Here is a 14,034-nt window from a genome sequence, read left to right as displayed (position 1 = left end):
TGCTCTCATGTCCTACTGTTTTATGATCCCATGTTAATCACTAACAAATTTTAAAAGTTAAACAACAAAGCCATAAATAACCCTGGCAGTTAGAAACCATAGATAATATCATAATAGCTACCAAGTTTTGAGACCTTAATGAAAATAAAACTGATCATGAAATCATAGCTAAAAACTAAAAGCCCATTCTGTGAGATTAGGTTGAGGGGTGTGCATGTATTATCTCCTTTAATCCATGTTCATTCTATAAAGCTAATATCATAGTGTCCATGGTACTAATATGGCCCATTTTATAGATGAAGAAACTGAGCTTCAGAGGTTTTTGTCTGAGATTGCAGGGCTTCCCAGATGGTGCACTGATAAAGACTCTGCCTGCTAATTCGAGAGACACAAGAGATAAGAGTTCAACCCCTGGGTCAGGAAGATCCCCTGGAGAAGGAAATGACAACCCACGCCAGTAATCGTGCCTGGAAAATTACATGGACAGAGGAGCATGGCAGACTACAGTCCATGGTGTTGCAAAGAGCTAGTATATAGAAGAACTATAATTCAAACCCAGGTCTGCCTGACTCCAAAACTTGGACTCTAGAGCATTGCACCACACCATCTTTGCAGGAAGAGTCAGTTTGTGAAAACCCAGGGGAATGTATAATCTGCATTTAGCCAGGCACACATCCAGACAGAAGAAATAAATATCAGTGCTTTAAAAACCCTCCAGGGTAGTAAAGAAACGGGGGAAAAAAATAAAACAAGATGTCTAATCATTTAAACACTAGTTAATCCCTAAATGGAGAAGGCAGTGGCAACCCACTCCAGTATTCTTGCCTGGAGAATCCCAGGGATGGAGGAGCCTGGTGGGCTGCTGTCTATGGGGTAGCAAAGAGTCAGACACGACTGAAGCGACTTAGTAGCAGCAGCAGCAGCAGTAATCTCCAGATGGAGAGCCCACCTCAAATATTTATACTATTCTTTTTATCACTTAATTCTACTTAAACTGGCCTCTAGAAGTATCTTTAAATTTAATTAGTAGCTAAAGCTTAGAATTTTTGGTATCAAGATATACCTCTGAATTTTTTAAAAAATTAATTATTTAATTAATTAATTTGTCTCTGCCTGGTCATAGTTGTGGCTCTCAAGATCTTCAATCTTCTTTGTCGCATGAGGAGTCTAGTTCCCTAACCTAACCAGGGATCAAACCCAGGCCCCTTGCATTGGGAGCTTGGAGTCTCAGCCAATGGACCACTAGGGAAGTCCCACCTCCTTTAATTCTTGTTTCACATCTATATGGGAAAGAAAAGAAACTATTTCCTAAAAATCAGTATCAAGCAAATAAGAGAACCTTATTAATGGCGAGCTGGATGACTCACAATCTGGAATCAAGATTGCCAGGAGAAATGTCAACAACCTCAGATATGCAGATGATAACTCTTAATGGCAGAAAGTGAAGAGGGACTGAAGAGCCTCTTGATGAAGAGTGAGTGTTAATCACTCAGGCATGTCCAACTCTTTTGAGTCCCCATGGATCGTAGCCCACCAGGCTCCTCTGTCCATGGAATTCTCCAGGCAAGAATTCCGGAGTGGATTGCCATTCCCTTCTCCAGCAGATCTTCCTGATCCATGGATCAAACCTGTCTCTCCTGCATTGCAGGCAGATTGTTTGCTGTCTGAGCTGAAGAGGAAAAGAGGTGAATGCAAAAGATGGCTTAAAACTCAACATTCAAAATTTGAAGATCATGACATTCAGTTCCATCACTTCATGACAAATAAGGAAACAATGGAAACAGTGACAGATTTTATTTTCGTGGGCTCCAAAATCACTGTGAACAGTGAATTCAGCTACAAAATTAGAAGATGCTTGCTCCTTGAAAGAAAAGCTCTAACAAATCTAGACAGCGTATTAAAAAGCAAAGACATCACTTTGCCGACAAAGGTCCATCTATTCAAAGCTATGATTTTTCCACTAGTCATGTACGGATGTGAAAGTTGGACAGTAAAGAAGGCTGAGCACCAAAGAATTGATGCTTTCAAACTGCGGTGCCTGAGAAGACTCTTGAGAGTCTCTTGAACCAGTCCATCCTAAAGGAAATCAACCCTGAATATTCATTGGAAGGACTGATGCTGAAGCTGAAGTTCCAATACTTTGGCCACCTAGTATGAAGGGGTGACTCATTGGAAAAGACCCTGATGCTGGGAAAGATTGAAGGCAGGAGGAGGAGGGGCCAACAGAGGATGAGATGGATGTATGGCATCATCAATTCAATGGGCATGAGTTTGAGCAAACTCCGGGAGATGGTGAAGGACAGGGAAGCCCGGCATGCTGCAGTCCATGATATTGCAGAGTCGGACATGACTGAACAACGACAACAGTGGTTATGGATGTAGGTACAAACTGTGCTATGCTTTGCAAACTGGAGGAAGAACATCCCTTGCAGTAGACAGCCATCAGCCGTGGGACATGAACATCCTGTCTCTGTGATTATTTGTGGCTGTGGACAGGGAGGTATGCAGCCTCATTCCAGATGTTTAGATACAGCCAGAAGTGAAATCTATGTAGCTGAGGAAGTGCTCCGAATTGCCTCTGTGACACATGGATCAGGAAGATCATTGTTGTGTTCAAACGTGTGGATGCGTGCATTTCCATCTGCTTATTTACCCTTTGTCCTGACATAAAAAAGGCATGAAATAAACTAATGCTTACTTTATGCCACTTTGAATATGCTATGTTATTGTCTCTTAACAGTTCATTTAATACTGTAAAGTGAGTTCAAAGAGGTAGAACACACAACAGCTTCTATCACAGCAACTGTAACAAGTTACTTATGACAACTATCGTATTAGTAGAAAAGTATAATGATAGCTTCCATTTATGGAGTGCACGCTATGTGCCAGGCACTGTAGAGAGCCCTTCTCATACATTATTATCTTTTTTCGAGCATAAAGTGTTTTTATTTGATTTTAAATATTAATTGAAGTATAGCTGATTTACAATGTTGTGTTAGTTTCTGCTGTACATCAAAGTGAATCATATATATTTATATCAACACTTTTTTTAGATTCTTTCCTCATATATATAGGTCATTACAGAGTATCGAATAGAGTTCCCTGTGCTATTCAGTAGGTCATTATTTGTTATCTGTTTTATATAGAGTAGTATGTATATGTCATTCCCAATTTCCCAGCTTATCCTTCCCCCTCCCTTACCCTCTGGTATCCATAAGTTTTTTTACATCTGTAACTATTTCTGTTTTGTATTTGTTCATTTGTACCCTCTTTTAGATTTCATGTATAAGTGGTATTATATGGTATTTGTCTTTCTCTGACTTGCTTCACTCAGTATGAGAATTTCTAAGTCCATCCATGTTGCTGCAAATGGCATTATTTTGTTCTTTTTTATGGCTAAGTAATATTCCATTGTGTTCTTTATCCATTCATCTGTCGATGGACATTTAGATTGCTTCCATGTCTTGGCTATTGTAAATAGTGCTGCTATGAACACTGGGGTGCTAGTATCTTTTCCAATTATGGTTTTCTCTGGATATATGTCCAGGATTGGGATTGCTGGATCATTGTGTGTATGTGTGTGTGTGTGTTAGTCACTCAGTCACATCCTCCAACTCTTTGCAGCTCCCTGGACTGTAACCCATCAGGCTCCTCTATCCATGGAATTCTCCAGGCAAGAATACTGGAGCGTTTAGTCATTTCCTTCTCCAGGAGATCTTCCCCACCCAGGGATAGAACCCGAGTTTCCCACGTTGCGGGCAGATTCTTTACTGTCTGAGCCACCAGGGAAACCCTTGCTGGATCATATTGTAGCGCTGTTTTTAGTTTTTTAAGGAACCTCCATACTGTTCTCCATAGTGGGTGCTTCCCAGCAGAAGTGTAAGAGTTCTCTTTTCTCCATACCCCCTCCAGCATTTATTGTTTGTAGATTTTTTTATAATGGCCATTTACACCAGTGTGAGGTGACACTTCATTGTAGTTTTGATTTCCATTTCTCTAAAAATTAGTGAAGCTATGACAAACCTAGACAGTGTATTAAAAAGCAGAGACATTACTTTGCCCACATAGGTCCATCTAGTCAAAGCTATGGTTTTTCCAATAGTCATCTATGGATGTGACAGTTGGACCATAAAGAAAGCTGAGTGTTGAAGAATTGATGCTTTTGAAATGTGGTGTTGGAGAAGACTCTTGAGAGTCCCTTGGACTGCAAGGAGATCAAACCCGTCAATCCTAAAGGAAATCAACCCTGAATATTCACTGGCAGGACTGATGCTGAAGTTGAAACTCCAATACTTTGGCCACCTGATACGAAGAGTCAATTTATTGGAAAAGACCCTGATGCTGGGAGAAATTGAAGGCAGGAGGAGAAGAAGGGGATGACAGAGGATGAGATGGTTGGATGGCATCACTGACTCAATGGACATGAGTTTGAGCCAGCTCCGGGAGATGATGAAGGACAGGGAAGCCTGGCATGCTATGAACCACTGGGTTCTCAAAGAGTCAGAAATGATTGAGCGACTGAACAACAGTAATTAGTGATGTTGAGCATCTTTTCATGTGTCTCTTGGCCATCTGTATGTCTTCTTTGGAAAAATATATATTTAGATCAATTGCCCATTTTTTTTGATTGGGTTGTTTGCTTTTTTAATTTTGAGTTGCATGAAATGTTTGTATATTTGTATATTTTGGAGATTAATCAATCCCTAGTTGGTTGCTTTGTTTGCAAATGTTTTCTCCCATTTTGAGAGTTGTCTTTTTGTTTTGCTTATGGTTTTCTTTGCTATGCGAAAACTTTTAAGTTTAATTAGGCCCCATTTATTTATTTTTGTTCTTATTTTCATTACTCTATGAGGTGGATCAAAAAAGATCTTGTTGCCATTTATGTCAAATGTTCTGCCTATGTTTTCCTCTAAGAGTTTTATAATATCTGGCCTTACATTTAGGTCTTTAATCTCATACATTATTTCATGTGATCTTCAGAACAACCCTGTGGTCTAAGGACTATCACCTATTTCACAGAAAAAGAAACAGACATTGAGGAGGTTAAGCAATTTCCCAAGGTCACACAGAGAGCAAGTAGCATCTGAGGCAGACACATCCTCAAGGCTCTCTGAGAGACTAACACCATATATAGACATCAGGCTTGTCTTCCCCAGGCAAGTTTTTCTCTTTTTCCTCATCGATACAGACACCTGATTCCCCTCCCCAGTTGTGGTTGCTGTTCAGTCATTAAGTCCTGTCTGACTCTTTGAGACCCCATGGACTGCAGCAAGCCAGGCTTCCCTGTCTCACTCTCTCCTGGAGTTTGCTCAAACTCATGTCCATTGAATCGATGATGCCATCCAACCATCTCATCCTCTGTCGCCCCCTTCTTCTCCTGCCCTCAATCTTTCCCAGCATCAGGGTCTTTTCCAGTGAGTCGGCTCTTCGCATCAGGTGGCCAAAGTATTGGATCTTCAGCTTCAGCATCAGTCCTTCCAGTGAACATTCAGGGTTGATTTCCTTTAAGACTGACAGGTTTGATCTCCTTGCTATCCAAGCAGCAAGAGAAGTACCTCATAACAATTGAGCCTTGAGAGGATATGTTTGCAGTCAGGCAGCCTAGGCTAAAATCCATTTCTACCTCTCACAGCTGTGACCTTGGCTGTATTTCTCCGTGAGCCCCAGTTTTCTTATCAGTAAAACAAGGATAATAATGTCTATCTCAGAAGATTGTTGAAGTGTTTAAGATGTGACAGTTTTTTATTTTTTACTTTTTAAAAATATTTTTAAAATTTATTTCTGTATTTATTTTTAAATATTTTGGGCTGTTCTGAGACTTCATTGCTGCTCACAAGCTTTCTCTAGTTGTTGTGCAAAGGGACTACTCTCTAGTTGCAGTGTTTGGGCTTCCCATTGTGCTAACTTCTCTTGTCACAGAGTGAAGGCTCAGTAGTTGTGGCCCATGGGCTTGGTTGCTCTGCAACATATGAAATCTTCACGGGTCAGAGATGGAGCCGGTGTTCCCTGCATTGCAAGGCAGATTCCTAACCACTGGAGACTACCAGGGAAGCCCCTTTCAAAAATATTTATTTATGTGGCTGCATTGGGTCTTAGTTGTCTTATGTGGGATCTTTCATTGCTATGCACGGCTTGTCTAATTGCTGGCTTATTTGCTTTGTGGTATGTGGGATCTTAATTCCCTAGCCAGCGATAGAACCTGAGTTTCTTGCATTGCAAGGCAGAGTCTTAACCACTGGACAACCAAGGAAGTCCCCTGTAGGTTTTTAGTACAGAGATCAGAACATAGTAATTGCTTAATAAACAGTAACTCTGATTATTACCTGTCAGCCACCAACCTTATCAGGTACATCTAATAAGGACTGAATTTCAGGAGTGGACCCAACTTAAGGTCAGACTGGGGCCCAAAACAATATTATGCCTGATTCTTTAAAAACATAGCACACCTTATGTGTAGAAATGAATATTGTTGACTTCAAGTTGTCATCACCTTGGGGGCAGTGCATTTATTCCAGGGATGCTTCCACTCTCCAAAACATTTTGGGGGTACCCAATTCAGAAATGGCTTTAGGGTCTATGACACATTCTTTTGAATATCCTTATCAACAGCAAATCTTTACCCTCTGTAAAGATAGAGTCAATGTTTGAAATAATCAAAAGTTGGTGAATAAGTAGGGTACAGGGGAAGATGAAGTAAGACTAATTTTCTAATATGACTTTTACATGGATTTTGTCCTTTTATTTTATTTTTGGTCATGTGACTTGATGAGTCTTAGCTTTCCCACCAGAGACTGAACCCGAACCCTCAGCAGTGGAAGTGCAGAGTCCTAACCACTGGACCACCAAGGAATTCCCAAGGATTTTATCCATTTTCTTATCCTTCAATTAAAAAATAAATTAATTAAAAAATAAAAAATAAGATAAACTAGTTTTTCAAAGATAAAAGCAAATGAAGTCCAATTAAATTAAAACAAGAAAGAAAATTACCCATAGCTTACAACACATGCATGTTAAGTCGATTCAGTTGTGTCCAACTCCTTGCGACCCCACGGACTGTAGTCCACCAGGCTCCTCTGTTCATGGGATTCTCCAGGCAAGAATACTGGAGTGGGTTGCCATGCCCTCCTCCACGGGATCTTCCTGACCCAGGACTGAACCCACATCTCTTGAGTCTCCTGCACTGGCAGGCGGATTCTTCACCACAAGTGCCACCTACCGCTGCTATCCTTTTGGTGCATTTTCCTTATCTTTCCTTAATACACAATTTAAAAAACAGAAATAATAGTGTATATACAATTTATAAAATGCTAACCTGATTTAAATTATGTCATAAGCATATTTTCATGTTGCTGTAGTCTTCATAATATTTTTAATGGCTGCATAATATTTCATCAAATAGATATGGCAGAATTTACTTAACCACTTCTCATTTGTTGAACATTTAGGTTGTTTCAAATGTTTTATTATGAAATATATGTAATTTCCCCCCAATTTTTTCTTTTTTTTTTAGATTTTGATTTTTTTTTCATTTATTTTTATTAGTTGGAGGCTAATTACTTTACAATATTGTAGTGGTTTTTGTCATACATTGACATGAATCAGCCATGGACTTACATGTATCTCCCATCCCGATCCCCCCTCCCACCTCCCTCTCTACCCGTTCCCTCTGGGTCTTCCCAGTGCACCAGGCCCGAGCACTTGTCTCATGCATCCCACCTGGGCTGGTGATCTGTTTCACCCTAGATAATATACATGTTTCGATGCTGTTCTCTTGAAACATCCCACCCTCGCCTTCTCCCACAGAGTCCAAAAGTCTGTTCTGTACATCTGTGTCTCTTTTTTCTGTTCTGCAATTTTTTCTTATTTCTTCAGCTTGGATTACCGGAAGAGGGATGTTGGATCAAAGGGTATGAGAACTTAATGATTCTTTTGTTTTTTTTATTTATTTTTAATTGAAGGATAATTGCTTTACAATACTGTGTTGGTTTTTGCCATATATCAACATGAATCAGCCATAGGTATATATATGTCCCCTTCCTCTTGGCCTTCCCCCCAACCTCCCACCCCATGCCACCACTCTAAGTTGTCAAGAGCACCCATTTGAGTTCCCTGAGTCCCAGAGCAAATTCCCACTGGCTATCTGTCTTACATATGGTGGTGTATATGTTTCCCGGTGGTTCTTGATATTTACTTCCAAATTGTTTTCCAGTAGGTTTTCACTGGGGCTTCCTCGGTGGCTCAGCCATAAAGAATCTGCCTGCAATGCAAGAGACATGGGTTTGATCCCTGGGTCAGGAAGAACCCCTGGAGGAGGGCATGGCAACCCACTCCATTGTTCTTTCCTGAAGAATCCCATGGACAGAGGAGCCTCGTGGGCCTCATACAATCCGTAGGTTCACAAAGAGTTAGATGCTACTGAGCACACATACACACGGGTTTTCATTAATTTATAATGCCACTGGAAATATTAGAATATCCATTTCACTGCATCTAAAACAAGCACTTGATATCACAATTTTAATAAATTAGGAACTAGAAAAATATTTCCTTGGGAACTAAAGTCAACTGGGGGGCTTCCCTGGCAATCTAGCAGTTAAGACTCTCCACTCTCAATGCAGGGAGCATGGATTTGACCCCTGGTCAGGTAACTAAGGTCTCCTCATATGCTGCATGGTGTGGCCAAATAAATAAATAAAGTCAAATTGGTTTGACTTCTCTCCCTCCCTCCCCAAATAAAAAATATATATATATATTTGAAAAAAATGTACAAAAACATGTAAATAAGTGTGTAGTTTCTCAAAAATTAGTACTTTGAAGGGAATCACATATTTAGATGTTTGTCTTCTGATATTTTTGTTTTTTAAAAAGATTAATCTCATCACTTCACATTCACACCTCCAAAGAAAAACACAAGAGCAATTACGGTCAACTTGACAAAAACACCAGTGTGATGACTCATATCCTGTCCACCTTGAGTTTGGTGCTGGTGCTACACTGTTGGGCCCCACACTGCTGGGAGCCTGCCATTGCCTAAAGGCTTCTGGGGGTGGGATCGTCTCTACTTTGAAAGAGGAGGGATCACCTTTTTTTTTTTTAATTTTGGAGATTTGAAATTTATTTTATTTTTATTTTTATTTATTTATTTTTTATTAGTTGGAGGCTAATTACTTCACAACATTTCAGTGGGTTTTGTCATACATTGATATGAATCAGCCATAGATTTACATGTATTCCCCATCCCGATCCCCCCTCCCACCTGCCTCTCCACCTGATTCCTCTGGGTCTTCCCAGTGCACCAGGCCCGAGCACTTGTCTCATGCATCCCACCTGGGCTGGTGATCTGTTTCACCATAGATAATATACATGCTTTTCTTTCGGGGGTCACCTTTTAAAGTGAGTGGAGAAGCCTCCAACTAATAAAAATAAATGGAAAAAAAATAAAAAAACAAAAAAATATATCAAGAAAGATTTTATATATTTTAAAATAAAAAAAATAAAGTGAGTAGAGAAGAGTGACTCCTCTACCCTCTTATACCAAACACACCAGCTAAAAAGCGCACAGACAGAGTGGGAAATTCCAGATACCCGTTACACCCCTACTAAAACAAGAATCTTTTTTTTTGTTTGTTTGTTTTTTTAATTATTATAAATTTTCAGTTACATAAGAAACCTACATTCATTGTAAATATATAAATAAGACAGGCAAAAACAATAAAAAGTACAGCGTATTTCCCAATACCAAGCAAAAACCATGAAGATTTTGAAGTATTTACTCTGACACCATTTTCTCTATAGTACACGTTTTATCAAAAATAGCATTCCATGTGTGCTCAGTCCCTCAGTCATGTCCGGCTCTTTGTGACCTCATGGACTGTAGCCTGCCAGGCTCCTCTGTCCATGGAATTTTTCAGGCAAGAATATTTGAGCGGGTTGCCCTTTCCTTCTCCAAGAGATCTTCCCGACCCAGAGATCAAACCTGTGGCTCTTGCATCTCTTGCAATGGCAGGCAGGTTCTTTATCTCTGAGCCACCTGGAAAGCTCAAGGAGACTGAGGCAGAGAAGTGATTTGCCTAAGGTCACAAAGTTTATAAGTTAACTAACTGGAATATTTTTTCCGTGTTGTTAAGTTCATTTCCACACAGTTTTTTGAATGGCTGCACGGTATCTCACTCTGTGGATGAAGTATTTAATTGTTCCACTTCCTTTTATGAGACATCTAGATTACTTCCATTTTTCAGTGTTACACACATCACTAAGATACTTACTACGTGACCTTTGTGCACATCCTTGATTATTTCCTTTTAGGCTAAATGCCCTCAAGAAGAGTTGCGTTGATTTTTATTTCTCTCAAAGAGATGTTCCTTTCTCTGTCTTTCATGATCTTAAATGTTGTGAATTTTACCACTTTTGCCTACAGCAATATTTTAAAATTCATTTTACCAGTTCTGAGAAATGAATTCCAGTGCTAAAGGGTGAGTCATTTCTCTAAAGTAAAAGAGCCAGGGCCTCGTATCGCCCTCCTTTCCATGCTCTCTTGATTTTTATAAGTGCTGAACTTCATGGCTTATGCACTTGTTCATCAGAGAGGAATGAGGAGTGTTAACCTGGGACAAACCAATTTATGCAGGCAGGATTCTTTTGATCTATGAGTCAGCATTCACTAATTCACTCATTCATTCATTCAGTAAATATCTGAATGGTTACTTTATGAGTAGTACTAAGCAAAGGTTATGGGGTTCACAGAAAAAATATTTAGAACATGCTAAACAAAACATTTAGCACATGACCTGGCACACAATAATTGCTCAAGAAATCAATATTTATGCCAGGCACTGTGCCAATTGCCCAAGGAGTGTATTTTCTCCTTTAATTCCTACACCAACCTGCAGAATTGGGGTCTTTTTTTAATATTTATTTTTATTTATTTATTTGGCTACACAGGGTCTTAGTTGTGGCATGTGGGATTTAGTTCCCTGACTGGGGTTGAACCTGTGCCCCTTGCATTGGAAGTCATTCTTAACCACTGGATAGCCAGGAAAGTCCTGGAGGTCTTTTATTATTCCCATTTTGCAGATAAGGAAACTGAGGCCTAGAGAGGTTTACCCAGATTGAGCAACATGTATGTGGTGTTCAGATTTGAACTGAAGACTCCAGAGTCTGTGCTGTTAACTTTGTAGTACGCTGTGCTACAAAACACAATTTCTCCTCTTAAGACGCATGCAGTCTTAACAATGCTAAAACTGAAAACAGCTGACTTATGTGCCAAGCACTCTGCTAGGCCTTTATGCATATCGATCATTTAATTGATATGACAACTCTATGAAATACATACTATTGTAATTATACTTGTTTTATAGATGAGAAAATAGACATTCTGAGAGTTTAAAGAACTTCCATTTAAACTCTACAAATAACTACTAAATGGTAGCACTAGAAGCCAAGATGGACAAAAGAATCACCAGGGCTCCCCTAGTGGCTCAGTGGCTCTGCTAATATGGAGACACAGGTTCGATTCCTGGTCTAGGAGGATCCCATATGCTGTGGAGCAACTAAACCTGTGCACCACAACTATTGAGCTTGTGCTGTAGAGCCCGGGAACCACAACAAGAGTAACTAAAGCCCTGCTAACTAGAAAGCCCATGCAGCAACAAAGAGCCAGCACAGCCTCCCCCCAAAAAACAACCCAGAGAATTACTGCGTAGGGAATGTGATGAAATGTGAAACAGGTGATGCTACTGAGCTGTCATCAAATGTCAGAAGTCACAGGAAGGAAACTTCATGACCTTCTTGTGTTCCAGGAATGATCACAGAACGACAGAAAGGGAAAATCCTGGCTGCTTGTGAGGCCTGGTGTTGAAAGCCTTCACACAGGTTATTTCATTATATCCTCTACGTGATGAAGATGTCAAATTTCCTCACTTTGACAGATGGGGAAATGGATTCTCTAGAAAGTGATGCAGTATGTCCAAGGTCACACAGCTGGTAAATGGCAGGGCTAGAACTGGAACCTATTTTGTCTCTCAAGCCTGAGCCCTTAGCCACTATGTTACCTGCTTTCTATTATTAGATCTTGCTTTTTGGTTGTGTGGGAGTCACATAGCCAGAGATGAATGGAAAAGTCAAAGGTAAATGGATATTAAGGAAGATAATGTATAAGCAAAAGTATTCAAGTACATTCAAGCAAAAGGAAGCAGGTCTGCTTGGTCAGTGCTAAAGATTCATTTGTTTTGGGAAGGAGCCCCTTGTTTGAGTACCTTTGATGACTTCATGAACTGTACAAATGTCTGTTTCTGCCATTGTAATGGGAGCTGTTAGAGACAGGAACTGTATCTTAGACACTGTAAGCCAGTGTCTAGCATTGTTGTTGCTTATTCGCTAAGTCCTTTTTGGCTCTTTTGTGACCTCATGGAATGTAGCCCACCAGGCTCCTCTGTCCATGGGACATGCCAGGCAAGAGTACTGGAGTGGGTTGCCATTTCCTTCTAAAGGGGATTTTCCCAGCCCAGGGATCAAACCCACGTCTCCTGTGTCTCCTGCATTGGCAGGCAGACTTGTTACCACTGTGCCACCCGGGAAGCCCGCTGGAATGGCAGACAAACTTCCCTTGCCACAAGGCAAAGCCTAAGGAGTTTATCAAGAAAAACACTAAGCTCTGTTCAAGGACATAAGAAGACCTGGTTCAATGTCATGATCCGGATAACTCAGTTGTGTAAAGATTTCATTCATTTAGCAAATATTCAGAGAGACTATCACAGGCCAGGCATTGTTCTGGGTTCTAGGGGTACAGCAGAGAACAAAACAGAGCACCTATCCTCATGAATCTTACATTTTTAGTAGAGAAGCAGTGATTAGATAATCTGAAGTTAGATAGTAATAAATGCTATGAAAACGATTAAATAAAAGAAAGAAAGGGTAATGGGTAGTGAGTATGCTACTTAATTTAGGATGGTTGGGGGTGCTTATCGACATTTTAGCAGAGACCTGAAAGAGATGAAGGAAGTCTGCCACACTGAAATTCTGCCGAGGGAGCACTCCATGCAAATGTCAGTTCTGCATGAGAGAAAAAAATGTCTATGAAAGCTAAGTCTATTTTCAGAGGGAAATAAAAGTAGGGAGACCTGCCCTACTGGTAGAACTGGCTCTACCACGAAGCCACAGCAATAAAAATATTGTGTTGACACTGAAACAGAGAAAATGATCAATGGAATGGAATGGAGAGCCTAGAAATGCGAACTTAACATGTGATAAAAGTGACATCATGAAACACTGGAATGATTGTTTTTCCCTTGGTAGAAAAATGAATTCACTGTGTAGAGAAAAAAGCTGAATTTTTCCCTAAATGTGAAAGTTAAAACTATAAAGCAGACAGTACAGGAAAATCTCTGTTACCCAGGTATAAATAAAGACTTCCAAAATAAGACTCCAAATTCTAAGGTCAAAATTTAGGACATCTACTAAATTAATGACATAACAAATTTGCATGAAGGTTGCAGACTGGGAGAAGGTATCTGCAGTGTTTAAACAAGGAGAGACTTCCCTGCTGGTCCAGTGGTTAAGATATCACCCTCTTGATGCAGGGGGCCCAGGTTCAGTCCCTGGTCAGAGAACTAGATCCTGCATGTGGCAGCAAAGATCAAAAATCCATGTGAAGCAGCTAAGACCCAGAGCAGCCAAATAAGTAAATAAGTGTTAATAAACAAGGAATACTGTCTATAATATACAATTGCTACAAATCAACAAGACAAGAAATCAAATAGAAAAACAAGCAAAGGATATATGAATACCTTGGTTTCACATACTAAGCATACAGAAAAATGCAAGTATCAACTTTAATTATAATCAGAGAAATGCAAATCAAAACAGCTGAGAATTCCCACTTCACAGCTACCAGACTAGCAAAAATCAATAGCACTTATGTTTTTTTTTGTTTGTTTGTTTAATCTGTGGACAAAGACAGGTGAGAAAAGAAATCCTCTTTTGCAGCCCAAAACTCATTGTTTAGTACGAGTTTTGAGACAGATAAGAAGGATCATG

General features: G+C 39.9%; 1 pseudogene; it reads left to right on the top strand.

The window, feature by feature from the left end:
* Positions 1-13,919: 13,919 nt before the first annotated feature.
* Positions 13,920-14,034, top strand: LOC122699011 (annotated as a pseudogene).

Source organism: Cervus elaphus, chromosome 8, assembly GCF_910594005.1.
Source record: "Cervus elaphus chromosome 8, mCerEla1.1, whole genome shotgun sequence".
NCBI classification, from domain to species: Eukaryota; Metazoa; Chordata; class Mammalia; order Artiodactyla; family Cervidae; genus Cervus; species Cervus elaphus.
Note: the sequence above shows the minus strand (reverse complement) of the source record. Positions and strands in the feature narration are given on the sequence as shown.